We start from the raw sequence: 14104 nt of genomic DNA, 5'->3' as shown, positions 1-14104 counted from the left end.
CCTAAATACCTTAATGACCCTTAAGGAACTGTGGAATGCATGCCTGATGTTTTTTCTCTGAATCATGGACACGGCCAGAGTCGTCTTGACCGAGTACTTGATTGTATCTTATGTTTTGACTAATGCTAGACGCCAGTTTTTGATTACTACTGAACGCTCTGCACAGAGGGAAATAGTTTGCCTAGCAAAGCAAAGATACGGTTGAATGCGGTACGACAGTGTATGTCCAAGATTGGAGAAGAATGTTCACAGGAAGGTCACGTGGAGATAAAACCAGTGGGTGCCAGAAGGAGCCACCCGAGAACTCGGCCAAAGATGATCGCCAAGGCCGAGAGACGGGATGGAAGACAACAGCCCCCTCCACACACACACACCAACAGCCCCCCACCAACACACCGAATCGCCCATAACCAGCACCACTCCCATGGAAGCAGACTCTCCTTCGAACTTGCCCCACCCCGAAGACTCATCGCCCATCAATCCCATCCCTCAATGTGCTACTGAATATAAAACTGATCTAACAACCTTGGACTTTGCCTTTTCTGAATGGAGACTTTCCGCTCTTGAAGGGCCCAGCGCTGTATTGCACTTTCCTGAAAACAGAGCTTTTTGAACAAGAATTGTGATTGAACTCAACCAATCTGCCTAAGTCTAATTTCTGCTTCAGTGTCTTTGCATTTTCCTAAATCTGAAGAAATCAAACAAGCACGCAGTGAGTAAATTGAATAACAGGTGATTGGCAAAGGCTTTTGCCGTGAGGCGCAGATAACGCGCTCCCTAAATTGTGGACAGAATCCAGCAGCATGTAATTTTAAGTTTACTTTCTGAGAGAATATTTGGCCACAAACTAAACAGGGAAAAGGTTTCTCACCTGTGTGTGTTCTTGTATGTGTTTTGAACTGTCCCTTCTCTGAGAATCTTTGACTACAAACTGAGCAGGAAAAAGGCTTTTCTCACCAGTGTGGGTTCTTGTGTGTCTTTTTAAGTTTCCCTTCTCTGAAAATCTTTGGCCACAAACTTAGTAAGAAAAAGGGTTTTCACCTGTGTGTGTTCTTGCATGTGTTTTTAAATTTACCTTCTGAGAGAATCTTTGGCCACAAACTGAGCAGGTCAAGTCAAGTCAAGTTTATTTGTATAGCCCTAAATCACAAGCAGTCTCAAAGGGCTTCACATAGACAAACAATTGACACTTATTCTCAAAGCATCCCCTGATCTTAAGCTCCCAAAAGGGCAAGGAGAACCTCAAAAAAACCCTACCAGGGGAAAAATGAGAAACCTTGAGAAGGGACCACCGATGGAAGGATCCACCTTTCAGGATCACCAGGCTGCAATGGATGCAGAGAGGGCACATAAAATACGTAATATGAAAATCAATGAAAAAGTGGATGTCCAAGTCAAAGCAAAGAGCTGCCAGAGGTGCCCTCGATTGTCCTGGCAGTGTGTTCGAGGAAGATAAGCTGCAGTTCCCTCATCCTGAATTGCTCCACGAGAATCCAGATAGCCGCTGTCAGCTTTGGTGCCACCTAACCACCTCCCAGCCGGGGAGGGGTGGGGGGACGGGGGATGGGGAGAGGGAGTGAAAACAAACTCCTGCCAAATGGGCCACTACAGGTTAATTAAAGGCCACATCATAGAAATGTGTCTTTAAACGTGTCTTAAATGTTTCTAGAGAGGTAGCAGTTCTAATATCCATTTGTAGGGCATTCCGAAGCTCTGGAGCTCGAATAGAAAATGCTCTAGACCCTACAGACATTTTCTTGGCCCTCTGTGTCACTAAACGATTAGCGTTTTGTGAACGAAGGTTACGAGACAGAACATAAGGAACAACTAGGTTGACGGAGATATGAAGGCGCTAAGCCATGCAATGATTTATAGGTCAATAGGAGAACCTTGAAGTCACATCTTAAATGGACCGGAAGCCAATGTAAGTTGGCTAATATTGGGGTAATGTGATGAAATTTTCTTGTCCATGAGAGCAGCCTTGCAACAGCATTTTGTACTCTGTAGACTTTTGATGCTGGAATTAGGAAGACCAGAGAATAATGCATTACAGTAGTCCAGGCGCGACGTGATGAACCCATGTATAATAGTTTCCGCATCACTGGTCGAGAGGATCGGACAAATCTTAGCAATATTACGAAGGTGAAAAAACGCAATTCTAGTTATATTCTTAATGTGCGTTTGAAAGGAGAGCGTTTGGTCAAATATTACCCCGAGATTAGTTACAGTATCACTCTGAGTGATAGTACGGTTATCTATAGTTATAGTGGTTTCCTTAAATAAGTGTTGATAATGAGTTGGACCAATTATCAACATCTCAGTTTTATCTGGGTTAAGACGAAGGAAGTTGAGAGACATCCATTGCTTGATCTCCGCAAGGCACGCCTCAAGATTACAACAGTCCCGCGGATCTGTCATCGATAACGGCATATATAATTGGGTGTCATCCGCGTAACATTGAAAACTAATATTATATTTACGTATTATGTCCCCAAGCGGAATCATATTGTACTGATCTCCCTGTGAGTTATGTACTTCATGTACATTATCACAGTTCATCAGCCAGCCAAACTCATGTATAGAACACTTGAGCCAGGATTCAGAGCGTCTTGCTCCCTTTATTTCGATTCAGTGTTAAACACGAGTGAAACTGCAAGTGAAACAACAAACACACTTAGTTTCTTCTATAAATTTTCTTCTTATCTTATAAACAATAAAGTTATCCAATAAAACAATGATAACTCACAGCCGTTGATTCCGTGAGCATAAGGAGAGGAGAAAGTTTCGCTTAGATGACGCGAGTAACGCCAACGTCTCTCAACTCATCAGTTGTCAAGTCACTTCAACAAAAACATGCGCAGCTTCCGGTGCGTTTCAAAATACATTTCCGGTTTGTTTCCGAACGACAAATAACCATTGTGTATGCTTCTTTACATAGAAAACATTTCTTACATCATGAAAACAATTCTGAGGGCAGAACACTAATGCCACTAACTTTTGAAACTACTTTCCTTTTTCTCAGTCCACTTTTAATCTGCCTTTTCCATGAGAAGGACCACTTCAGAAATGGGCCGCAGGTAAGTTTTCGAGATGCCTTGGGATGATGTCTTCACCTCAACCTTCCGGACCTTTCCATCGCTGCTCTCGGGGGTGGATATGACTACAGCCATCGGCCACTCATTCCTTGGCACTTGAGTTTGCTTTAGCAGCACAATGTCCCCAGGTTGAAGGTCGCGGTGTGTCCTGTGCCACTTACATCTTGGATGAAGAGTGCTCAGGTACTCATTTCTCCAACGGTTCCAGAATTCGTTCGCCAGCGCCTGCACTTGCCTCCACTGGGCTCTCAGGTCTTTTCCCGTAAACTCGCCCGGAGGTGCAAGCAGGCCCTGGCTTCTGTGTCAGTAGCATGGAAGGAGACAGCAAGACTGAAGCAGAGGGGTCCGATGAAATAGGGACCAACGGCCTGGCGTTGATTATTGCCGACACTTCCGCCATCAGCGTGCACAGGACCTCATGTGTCAGGCGAGCATGTTTGTTTTGCAAAAGCATGGAATCTAATATTCTTCGTGCCACCCCAATCATGCGTTCCCACACACCTCCCATGTGGGAAGCGTGTGGTGGGTTGAACTCCCATGTGCAGTCTTTGCTGTGGAGATAATTCAAGATCTTGTTCTGCTTTTCATGTGAGGGCCTCATCCCTAGTTCTGCACTAGCAGCCACAAAATGTGTCCCTCTGTCTGACCTGAGCTGCTTTGCTGGGCCCCTGTCGGCAAAGAATCTCCGTAGCGCATTTATGCAACTGGCAGTATCCATCGATTCAATAATTTCAATGTGTACTCCTCTGGTGCACATGCATGTGAACAGAATGGCCCATCTTTTGCTTTCTGCCGCACCTCCACGAGTGCGTCGGGTCACCACTGTCCACGGTCCAAATACATCCAGCCCCACATCGCTGAAGGGTGGAGAGGTGTCGAGTCGCTCCGGAGGGAGGTCAGCCATTTTTTGCACTTCCACCTTCCCTCTCATCTCACGGCATGTCACACAGTGATAGAAGATAGAGCTGACCAGCCTTTTGCCAGCGACAATCCATAGTCCAGCTGCCCTGATGCCAGAGGCCAGTTTTTCAGGTTCAAAAGCTTTCATCACAGTGACACTGTTTGATGCAATTTTGTGCAGCTTCAAATTAGACACGGCGAGTGAGGCACAGGTACGTTCTAGCAGCTCTATGGCAGCAGACTCGGTGGGCAGTGACACGAGTCCATCATCAACGTAGAAATGTCTATGAACAAACTGTGTTGTGTCAGTGCCATACCTTGCTTCACCTTTCTTGGCAGCACGCCGTAGTCCATACATGGCTACTGCAGGCGATGAGCTGTTGCCAAAGACGTGTACCCGCATGCGGTACTCTTGAACCTCTTTAGACAGGTCATTGTCTTTGTGCCACAGAAATCTGAGGTAATCTCTGTGCTCATGCCTCACCAGGAATCCATAAAACATCTGCTGGATGTCCGCAGTGACAGCAATGAGATCTTTCCTGAAACGCAGCAGCATGCCAAGCAGAGTGTTATTCAGATCGGGCCCTGTGAGAAGCACTGAGTTGAGGGAGAGGCCGTTCAGTTGGGCGCTTGAGTCAAACACGACCCGTATTTGCCCAGGCTTCTGGGGGTGGTACACACCAAAAAAGGGCAGGTACCAGCATTATTTTGTGTCGTCAATGGATGAGGCAATCTCTGCATGGTTGTTTTCAAAAAGCTTTTCCATGAAGGAGGAAAACTGCTCTTTCATCTCAGCGTTTTTTCTCAAAGTGCGCCGTAGAGAGCTGAGACGAGACAGGGCTTGCGCTCTATTATTTGGGAGCCGAGGTCGAGGTGACTTAAATGGTAGGGGAGCTACCCAGTTATTCCTTTCATCCTGGGCGACTTATTTTTCCATAATTTTCAAGAAGAATCCGTCCTCAAAGGACATGGCACACTTGTTGTCACTGTCTGTTCATTGGAAAACAGTCTGCCCGAGCTGATCCTCGACTGGCAATGCTTTCAACGTATGTGTAGTGTGGCTATGCTTGTCCTCCCCGCCGTAGCATGGTTTCTCTTTCACAGTGATGCTGTTTTGGCAAGGAATGAGAAGTGACGGACGTCCATTTTGAAGCACATTTTGAAGACGCTCAGGGTTGGCTTGTGGGCGTTGTCCAGGCAAACTTCGCCTATAATGACCCAGCCTAAGTCCAGGCGCTGGGCAAAAGGTGCATTATGAGGACCGTTGACTTGATCTCTCACTTTGTGTGCACGTATCATATCTCTCCCCAACAGGATCATCATCTCTGCATCAGGATCCAGCTTGGGAATGAGAGGAGCGAGATGTTTCAGGTGTGCATGTGTGAGGGTTACCTCTGGAGTTGGAATCTCAGATTTGTTATTCATTATTTCATTGCACTCAATGAGAGGTGGAAGGTCTAGGCACACGCCTCCGTTCACTGCTTCGATCTGTAAGCCCGCCGCCTTTCTGCCGATCATCTCTGTGGTGCGGGCGCAGGTCTTCATCAGGTAAGGGGAGAGGCTGCTCTTGACTTTGAAAAGGTGGAAAAATTTAGAGCGGGCCAGTGAGCGGTTGCTCTGATCGTCAAGTATGACATACATCTTGACAGAGCGATCCGGCTGTCCCCGAGGGAAGACGTACACCAGGCACACCTTTGAGCATGAACGTGGGAGGTTGCCCTTGCCACAAACTTTAGTGCATCGTGATGTCACTTCGATTGGGGAATTGCCTTGTGCCACTGTGTCTATTTATGGAAGGGCCGATTGATCGGGAGGCAGAGAGGTGTCTGGGTGCATCGCAGAGCTGTGTCTTTGGCTGTCAAACTCACCACATTTCAATGACGCCTGACAATACTTAGCAAGGTGGTTTGGGGCGCAGCATTTAAAACAGCGTTTATGTTCTTTAAGAATGTCTTTTCTTTCCTGTAATGTTTTTGCTCTAAATGATCTGCATTTTTCCAATGGGTGTGTTTTCTTGTGCACAGGGCAATAACGAGCCGGATCATTGTTTTCCTTTCCATCGTCCGTAGAGATTAAGGTGTTTGCATCAGTGGTACCAGACACGTCTGTTTTGCGCACAGATACAGCAGTCTTAAATTCACTTGGCTTGAATGGAGCTTTCTCACCTTTGCCGTACGGCTGGCTACTGATGGACAGGCTGAAGTTTGGGTCGTTTCGAGCCTTGGCTTGGCCATACACAAAGTCCACCAAAAACGAAAAGGGAGGGAAAGATGTCCTGTAGCGCTCCTTGTACTTTGAGCCTACACCAAGCCATTTCTCCTGCAGGCCTGAAGGTAACTTCTCCACGATACGCTTTATCCCACTAGGCGTGTCGAGGTATGCAAGGCCAGGAAGATATCCATCGTTTTTGGCTGCTAATAGCTCCATGAGGAGATCACTGAGCAATCTTAGCTTCGCGTTGTCTCTAGCAGACAGACGGGGAAAATCGTCCACTCTTTTGAACAGGGCATTTTCAATTATTTCTGGTGCGCCATAGCATTCATGCAGTCTATCCCAGGACAGTTGTAGAGCAGCTTTGGGCTTGGTGACATAAACAGCACGGATCCTCTTTACATGTTCAGACGAGTCTTTACCGAGCCATTTCACCAAGAGGTCCAGCTCCTCACTATATGATAAACCTAAGCCTTGTGTTGCATTTAGGAATGAGGACTGCCATGCCCTAAAATTCTCTGGCATATCATCAAATTTTGTGAGGCCAGTAGTCACAAATTCTCTGCGAGCAAGAAACTTGGCAAAGTCTATCATGCGTGGAGGGCTAGCATGAGGAGGAGAATACCGACCTTGTTGCATATGTGGACTGTCAGGTGGCTTTGGGGCAGATGTGTGCCTTGCTCCATGTAAAGACTGAGTCTTCCGATGGGGTTCCGATGTCACTCTGAAGAAGCCTGAGGTTAACACGCAAACGCCTGAAGTCATCCATGCGTGGTGGTGTCGTAGGTGTGGGTGATGACTGTCGTAGGAGGCTGTACTCACAAGGTCTGACTGGACCATGAAATGGGGGGCCGTAATACGGAGTGTTGATTGCCTCTTGGAACTGCTCCTTTACCTCACGTTCCTCATTCACTGATGGTCTGCAGACGTTGTGTGAGGACCTGTCCTCAGCTGCCGCAGGTGGTGGACTATGCGTGGGTTCGCGGCGCCAGACTCCACTGTAGGCTACAAGGGACTGTGCATTGAGCTGTGTTTGGCTTTGCACATAATCTTCAGAGCGTTTTTGAGCCACATGTGCTGGCAAATGACTTTTTATGCTTAGCACATCTTCATTTTCTATAGCTGCAGCTGCTTCCAATACTTCTGCTCTCACCCGTGCCACTTCTGCTTCCTTTTCAATTTCTAATTCTTCTAAATCTATGTCTAGCCTAGCTCGTTGCCTTTTAATTTCCAATTGCTTCCTTGAATAGGCTACCTTGGTTGCCGCTGCTTCAGCCGAAGCTCTGGCTCTGGCAGCTGCCTCCAGAACGGAATTGTAGGATGACGAGTGCTTGGAGTTAGCACTAGCTCTCGATCGACTGTGGACTGATGACTTGGAAGATGAAGGTCGACGTGAATTCTCTTCAAAGTCCACCGTCTCCATGTCGATAAAACTGGATACATCTTCGGCGGCCATGTTTGAATCTTTCGTTGTTTCCTCAACTCACTGTGGTACGGCTTTTCACTGTACTTATCTCCCTGTGCGTTATGTACTTCATGTACGTTGTCACAGTTCATCAGCCAGCCAAACTCATGTATAGAACACTTGAGCAAGGATTCAGAGCGTCTTGCTCCCTTTATTTCGATTCAGTGTTAAACACAACGAGTGAAACTGCGAGTGAAACAACAAACACACTTAGTTTCTTCTACAAGTTTTCTTCTTATCTTATAAACAATAATAAAGTTATCCAATAAAACAATGATAACTTACAGCCGTTGATTCCGTGAGCATAAGGAGAGGAGAAAGTTTCGCTTAGATGACGCGAGTAACGCCAACGTCTCTCAACTCATCAGTTGTCAAATCGCTTCAAGAAAAATATGCGCAGCTTCCGGTGCGTTTCAAAATACATTTCCGGTTTGCTTCCGAACGACAAATAACCATTGTGTATGCTTCTTTACATAGAAAACATTTCTTACATCATGAAAACAATTCTGAGGGCAGAACAAGGAGCATGCTGTCAACTGCTCGTCGCCTGAGTGTCCTACCTGTTGTGATCACCTCCACGGTTGTGCCTCTGGCTCCTCGATACCCTCTTGCTCATCGACGCCACGTTCTCCTGATCCTCAGGTCTGCAGTAAGATCTCCGCCACAGCCACGTCGTATCCTCTGACCAAGCCTTGTGTATTTTGTTCGCAGATTCCCTCCATGGCTCACCGCCAAGATCCACCCCGTCTGGCTGAACTCCACACGCTCCGCCGTTGCTGCTCCCGCTACTTGCTCCTAGCGCAGATCCTCCCACTCTGCCTCCACCGCATCTCCTCCAATAAACACTCATCACTCATTCTGAACTTCTGAGTTGGTTTCCTGCATGTGGGTCAAATAATTTGCCAAAACGATGACAACCGTCTTCCTCAGATAGTAATCTAACATAAACGTTAGTCAAACAACCCTAACCCAATGCTAATAATAGTTGTTTCTCATTCTTGTTTGGTGTTTCACTAGCATGTTGTGGGTAATGGAATACCATTAAACAAGACTAAAGAGAGGATCATAGTGGTAGAAAACATTTATATTTGAAACACAATATCAACATTACCATTTATTATGAACAGTGTTCAGACAGTCCAAACACACACACACGTCTGTACAAGGTAGGTGTTTCACAGAAGTGCTTGTATCCTCTTTGATACTGTATGTTCCCCGTGCTTTTGTCTTTACCATTTTTCTCAGTTACGTGTGCCTCTGCGTCTTATACATTTGAAAGGGAAACAAAGTGGGATGGGGGGGTTAGATAGAGAGATAATGTGATGACTAACTATGTATTGTAGTAGCAATGCTCCAAAATGTATTGGTTGTTTTCCTGTTTCCCCAGATGCTCAACCTTGGACGACACTACAGATATCTTCCAGGCCTAATTGTCACGTCTCGTCCCCAGCCGTGTTACTATGTGTCTCTGTCTTGGTTTATGTCTGTGTGCTCGCCCCTCCCCTCCTGTGTGACCATGATTAGTTTGATTATTCTCACCTGCCTCTTGTTACCTGTCGTGTATATAAGTCCTGTCTGCCCCTCACGCCCTGTCGGATCATTGTGCATGTGTGTGTTGTCTTGATGTCTTTTGATTCTTGTTGTCGTTTAATGTCTTCGCGTCCTTTGTTTCACGTCCCTGTCAGTTAGTCCTGTAGTGATTTTGTTAAGTCATGTCAGTTTGCCGAGTCTGTTTTTGTTTTCTCCAATAAACCCTGGTCCAAGCTGCATTTGGTCGCCCTGCTCCATCCGATCCATGACACTAATCTAATCCAACCTAGACTGAGGGGTCTATCATAATCTTGCAAGATCAAAGATTGAGCTGGACACTCCTGCACTGTAGTTACACATCACAAAATCAACATTCTGTTGATTCCTGTCTATTTCAGACTAGATCTGACCTTGACTCATACATGCTGTGCCCAAATTACAGGATTAAGATGCTGTGTCCATGTTACAGGATTAATACACATCTCTCACACCCATATTCATACCTTTCTCCTTAAGAGGAAAAACCAGAGCAAATTTCACGGCCAGTCCAGTAAAATAAAATACAGTAATTGTGTGCCATATGTTTAAAGTAAAGTGCATCATCAAATACTCCTATCATCCCAACCACAGACTGTTTAATCTTTTTCCTTCTGGGCAGCGATACTGGACTCTTCGGGGCAAGACGAGTAGACTGAGGAAAAGCTTTTTCCCCTCTGCCGTCATCGCCCTGAACTCCGCAGCACAACACCCCTGTCATCCCCCTGAACTCTTATCATTTTGAACCCTGCAGCACAACAACCCCACCACAACAACACCTGTATTACCTGCATATACTGTCCATATCTGCATATAATTGCTGCATTCCTATCCTATACATTTATTCATCACTCTTACTCCGCTTGTACATATCTGTTCATATCTGGTTATACTGACACTATGTTGCATATTTATAACCCAATATTTATAATTAGCATTCTAGTACCGCCTGCAAATATTTGTTCTACTGCACCTTATTGTAAATACTTAGCTAGTCATATATGTCCCGACTCGTCCCTCATGTATATTATCTCGCATAGTATAACTCACCTCATATTTACCTGATTGTACTGTACCTACTGCTCAGTATTACTTTTTACTCTGCACTTTACTGCTTTTTGCACTTCTGGTTGGATGTCAGTTATTTTCGCTGTACTGTACTTGTGCTGTATATTGACAATAAATTTGAATCTAATCTAATCTAATTTGGAACGATCCTTTTGCGGTCTTTGACGTTTTTTCCTTCCTCTTGCCGGCAGCCTCTATGTTCCGTGTGTTTGCAAATTGCACGTAACATTCTCTGTGGTAACCTGCATTAGCTAGCACATCTAGAATCAGGCTGTTAACTATTAAGTTGAATGTTTTAACAGCAAATAGTGCTATTGCACTCTCTGGGACATTTAAATTAGCCCACTGCAATGTACAATTGATAAATTTGACCCAACTTGTCTCTGAAAATGGAATTATTTTAGTGGACTCTTTACATGAATGGCACACATGCATGCAGCACCCCATCTTCAATCTGTCCCACTGTAAATACATAAATAAATAAATAAATAAATAAATAAATAAATAAATAAGCCACCTGGTAACGTTCAAGAACTAACGTTAATATCACGTTAAAGTTAGCCATCTAGTTTAATTGCAAGTAAGCTCGGTAATGTCAGTATGGCTCAGTACAGTTTGCGAAATACAAGAGAAAATTTGCCAGGGTTCAACTATGTCAGTAAAAGTTAATGAAAACACTACACAAGTTGGATCAGAGTCTTGAAAGTTGTATTAGAATTGTATTTACTGTCTTGCGATGCAATGCAGAAAGCATGCAGTTTCATCTTGTTTACATTTATTCCTCGTATGTGAATTGTCATTGGTTCATCAGCTAGAGGTGTCCAACGATATGCATGAGAAAAAAATTCATTAAAATGTAAGATTTTGAAAAAGTATGACCAAAAATTAGATCCCAACAAATTGTCCCCTTATGAAGAAAACCATAAATGGACTTTGTTTTCCCTCGCCCGGACGCGGGTCACCGGGGCCCCCCTCTGGAGCCAGGCCTGGAGGCGGGGCTCGAAGGCGAGCGTCTGGTGGCCGGGTCTTCGCCCATGGGGCCCGGCCGGGCATAGCCCGAAATGGAAACGTGGGTCCCCCTTCCCATGGGCTCACCACCTGTGGGAGGGGCCGAAGGGGTCGGGTGCAATGTGAGCTGGGCGGCAGCCAAAGGCAGGGACCTTGGCGGTCTGATCCCCGGCTGCAGAAGCTGGCTCTTGGGACATGGAATGTCACCTCTCTGGCTGGAAAGGAGCCCGAGCTGGTGTGCGAGGCAGAAAGATTCCGACTAGATATAGTCGGACTAGCCTCCACACACAGTTTGGGTTCCGGTACAAGCCCTCTCGAGAGGGGCTGGACTCTCTTCCACTCTGGAGTTGCCCACGGTGAGAGGCGTCGAGCAGGTGTGGGTATACTTATTGCCCCCCGGCTGGGCGCCTGCACATTGGGGTTCACCCCGGTGAACGAGAGGGTAGCCTCCCTCCGCCTTCGGGTGGGGGGACGGGTCCTGACTGTTGTTTGTGTCTATGCACCAAACAGCAGCTCAGAGTACCCACCCTTCTTGGGGTCCCTGGAAGAAGTGCTGGAGAGCGCTCCTTCTGGGGACTCCATCGTTCTACTGGGTGACTTCAATGCTCACGTGGGCAATGACAGTGAGACCTGGAAGGGCGTGATTGGGAGGAACGGCCCCCCTGATCTGAACCCGAGCGGTGTTCTATTGTTGGACTTCTGTGCTCGACACGGATTTTCAATAATGAACACCATGTTCAAACATAAGGGTGTCCATGTGTGCACTTGGCACCAGGACACCCTAGGCCGCAGTTCGATGATCGACTTTGTAGTCGTGTCATCGGATTTGCGGCCGCATGTTTTGGACACTCGGGTGAAGAGAGGGGCGGAGCTGTCAACTGATCACCACCTGGTGGTGGGTTGGCTCCGATGGTGGGGGAAGATGCCGGTCCGACCTGGCAGACCCAAACGCTCTGTGAGGGTCTGCTGGGAACGTCTGGCAGAATCTCCTGTCAGGAAGAGCTTCAACTCCCACCTCCGGCAGAGCTTTTCCCACGTCCCGGGGGAGGCGGGGGACATTGAGTCTGAGTGGACCATGTTCCGCGCCTCCATTGTTGAGGCGGCCGACCGGAGCTGTGGCCGTAAGGTCGTTGGTGCCTGTCGTGGCGGCAATCCCCGAACCCGCTGGTGGACACCGGCGGTAAGGGATGCCGTCAAGCTGAAGAAGGAGTCCTATCGGGCCGTTTTGGCCTGCAGGACTCCGGAGGCAGCTGACAGGTACCGGATGGCCAAGCGGAACGCGGCTTCGGCGGTTGCTGAGGCAAAAACCCGGGCGTGGGAGGAGTTCGGTGAGGCCATGGAGAATGACTTTCGGACGGCTTCGAGGAAATTCTGGTCCACCATCCGGCGTCTCAGGAGGGGGAAGCAGTGCAACGTCAACACTGTTTACAGTGGGGATGGCGTGCTGCTGACCTCGACTCGGGACGTCGTGAGTCGGTGGGGAGAATACTTCGAAGACCTCCTCAATTCCACCTTCACGCCTTCCATTGAGGAAGCAGGGCCTGGAGACTCTGAGGCGGATTCTCCAATCTCTGGGGCCGAAGTCACTGAGGTAGTCAAAAAACTCCTCGGTGGCAAGGCCCCGGGGGTGGATGAGATCCGCCCGGAGTTCTTAAAGGCTCTGGATGTTGTGGGGCTGTCATGGCTGACACGCCTCTACAACGTTGCGTGGACATCGGGGACAGTGCCTCTGGATTGGCAGACTGGGGTGGTGGTTCCCCTCTTTAAGAAGGGGGACCGGAGGGTGTGTTCCAATTACAGGGGAATCACACTCCTCAGCCTCCCTGGTAAGGTCTATTCAGGGGTGCTGGAGAGGAGGGTCCGTCGGGAGGTCGAACCTCGGATTCAGGAGGAGCAGTGTGGCTTTCGTCCTGGCCGTGGAACAGTGGACCAGCTCTACACCCTCGGCAGGATCCTTGAGGGTGCATGGGAGTTCGCCCAACCAGTCCACATGTGTTTTGTGGACTTGGAGAAGGCGTTCGACCGTGTCCCTCGGGAGGTTCTGTGGAGGGTGCTTCGGGAGTACGGGGTGCCGAGCCAACTGATAAGGGCGGTTCGGTCCCTGTATCACCGATGCCAGAGTCTGGTCCGCATTTCCGGCAGTAAGACGGATTCGTTCCCAGTGAGGGTTGGACTCCGCCAAGGCTGCCCTTTGTCACCGATTCTGTTCATAATTTTTATGGACAGAATTTCTAGGCGCAGCCGAGGCGTTGAGGGGGTCCGGTTTGGGGACCTCAGCATCGCGTCTCTGCTTTTTGCAGATGACGTGGTGCTGTTGGCTTCTTCAGGCCGTGATCTCCAGCTCTCGCTGGAACGATTCGCAGCCGAGTGTGAAGCGGTCGGGATGAGGGTCAGCACCTCCAAATCCGAGTCCATGGTCCTCGATCGGAAAAGGGTGGAATGCCCTCTCCGGATCGGGGATGAGATCCTGCCCCAAGTGGAGGAGTTCAAGTATCTTGGAGTCTTGTTCACGAGTGAGGGGAGGATGGAGCGTGAGATCGACAGGCGGATCGGTGCAGCGTCGGCAGTAATGCGGACCCTGTACCGGTCCGTTGTGGTGAAGAGAGAGCTGAGCCAAAAGGCAAAGCTCTCAATTTACCGGTCGATTTACGCTCCTACCCTCACCTATGGTCACGAGCTATGGGTCGTGACCGAAAGAACGAGATCTCGGATACAAGCGGCCGAAATGAGTTTTCTCCGCAGGATGTCCGGGCTCTCCCTTAGAGATAGGGTGAGAAGCTCGGTCATCCGG

General features: G+C 48.0%; 2 long non-coding RNA genes across 11 annotated transcripts in view; one reads left to right on the top strand and one right to left on the bottom strand.

Moving 5' to 3' along the window:
- Positions 1–8812, bottom strand: part of LOC148386888 (uncharacterized) — a 39250-nt gene extending 30438 nt beyond the window's left edge. For 3 of the 9 annotated variants that reach the window (XR_015862489.1, XR_015862491.1, XR_015862486.1), the window contains exon 1: positions 2747–4302. This is a non-coding gene — a long non-coding RNA (uncharacterized LOC148386888). The other 6 variants (XR_015862484.1, XR_015862485.1, XR_015862487.1 and 3 more) reach the window with 5 other exon arrangements.
- LOC148386887 (uncharacterized) lies at positions 8056–10437 on the top strand. Of its 2 annotated transcripts, XR_015862493.1 has the most exons (3): positions 8056–8313; positions 8383–8556; positions 9059–10437. It is a non-coding gene; the product is annotated as an uncharacterized LOC148386887 (long non-coding RNA). The 2 variants fall into 2 exon arrangements; XR_015862492.1 differs by having other exon boundaries at positions 8383–10437.
- Positions 10438–14104: the final 3667 nt, after the last annotated feature.

The sequence above is a fragment of the Syngnathus floridae genome, chromosome 14 (assembly GCF_059516105.1).
Source record: "Syngnathus floridae isolate MCC-2025c chromosome 14, RoL_Sflo_1.0, whole genome shotgun sequence".
NCBI classification, from domain to species: domain Eukaryota; kingdom Metazoa; phylum Chordata; class Actinopteri; order Syngnathiformes; family Syngnathidae; genus Syngnathus; species Syngnathus floridae.
The sequence above is the reverse complement of the archived record's forward strand: the minus strand, read 5'-3'. Positions and strand labels throughout refer to the sequence as shown.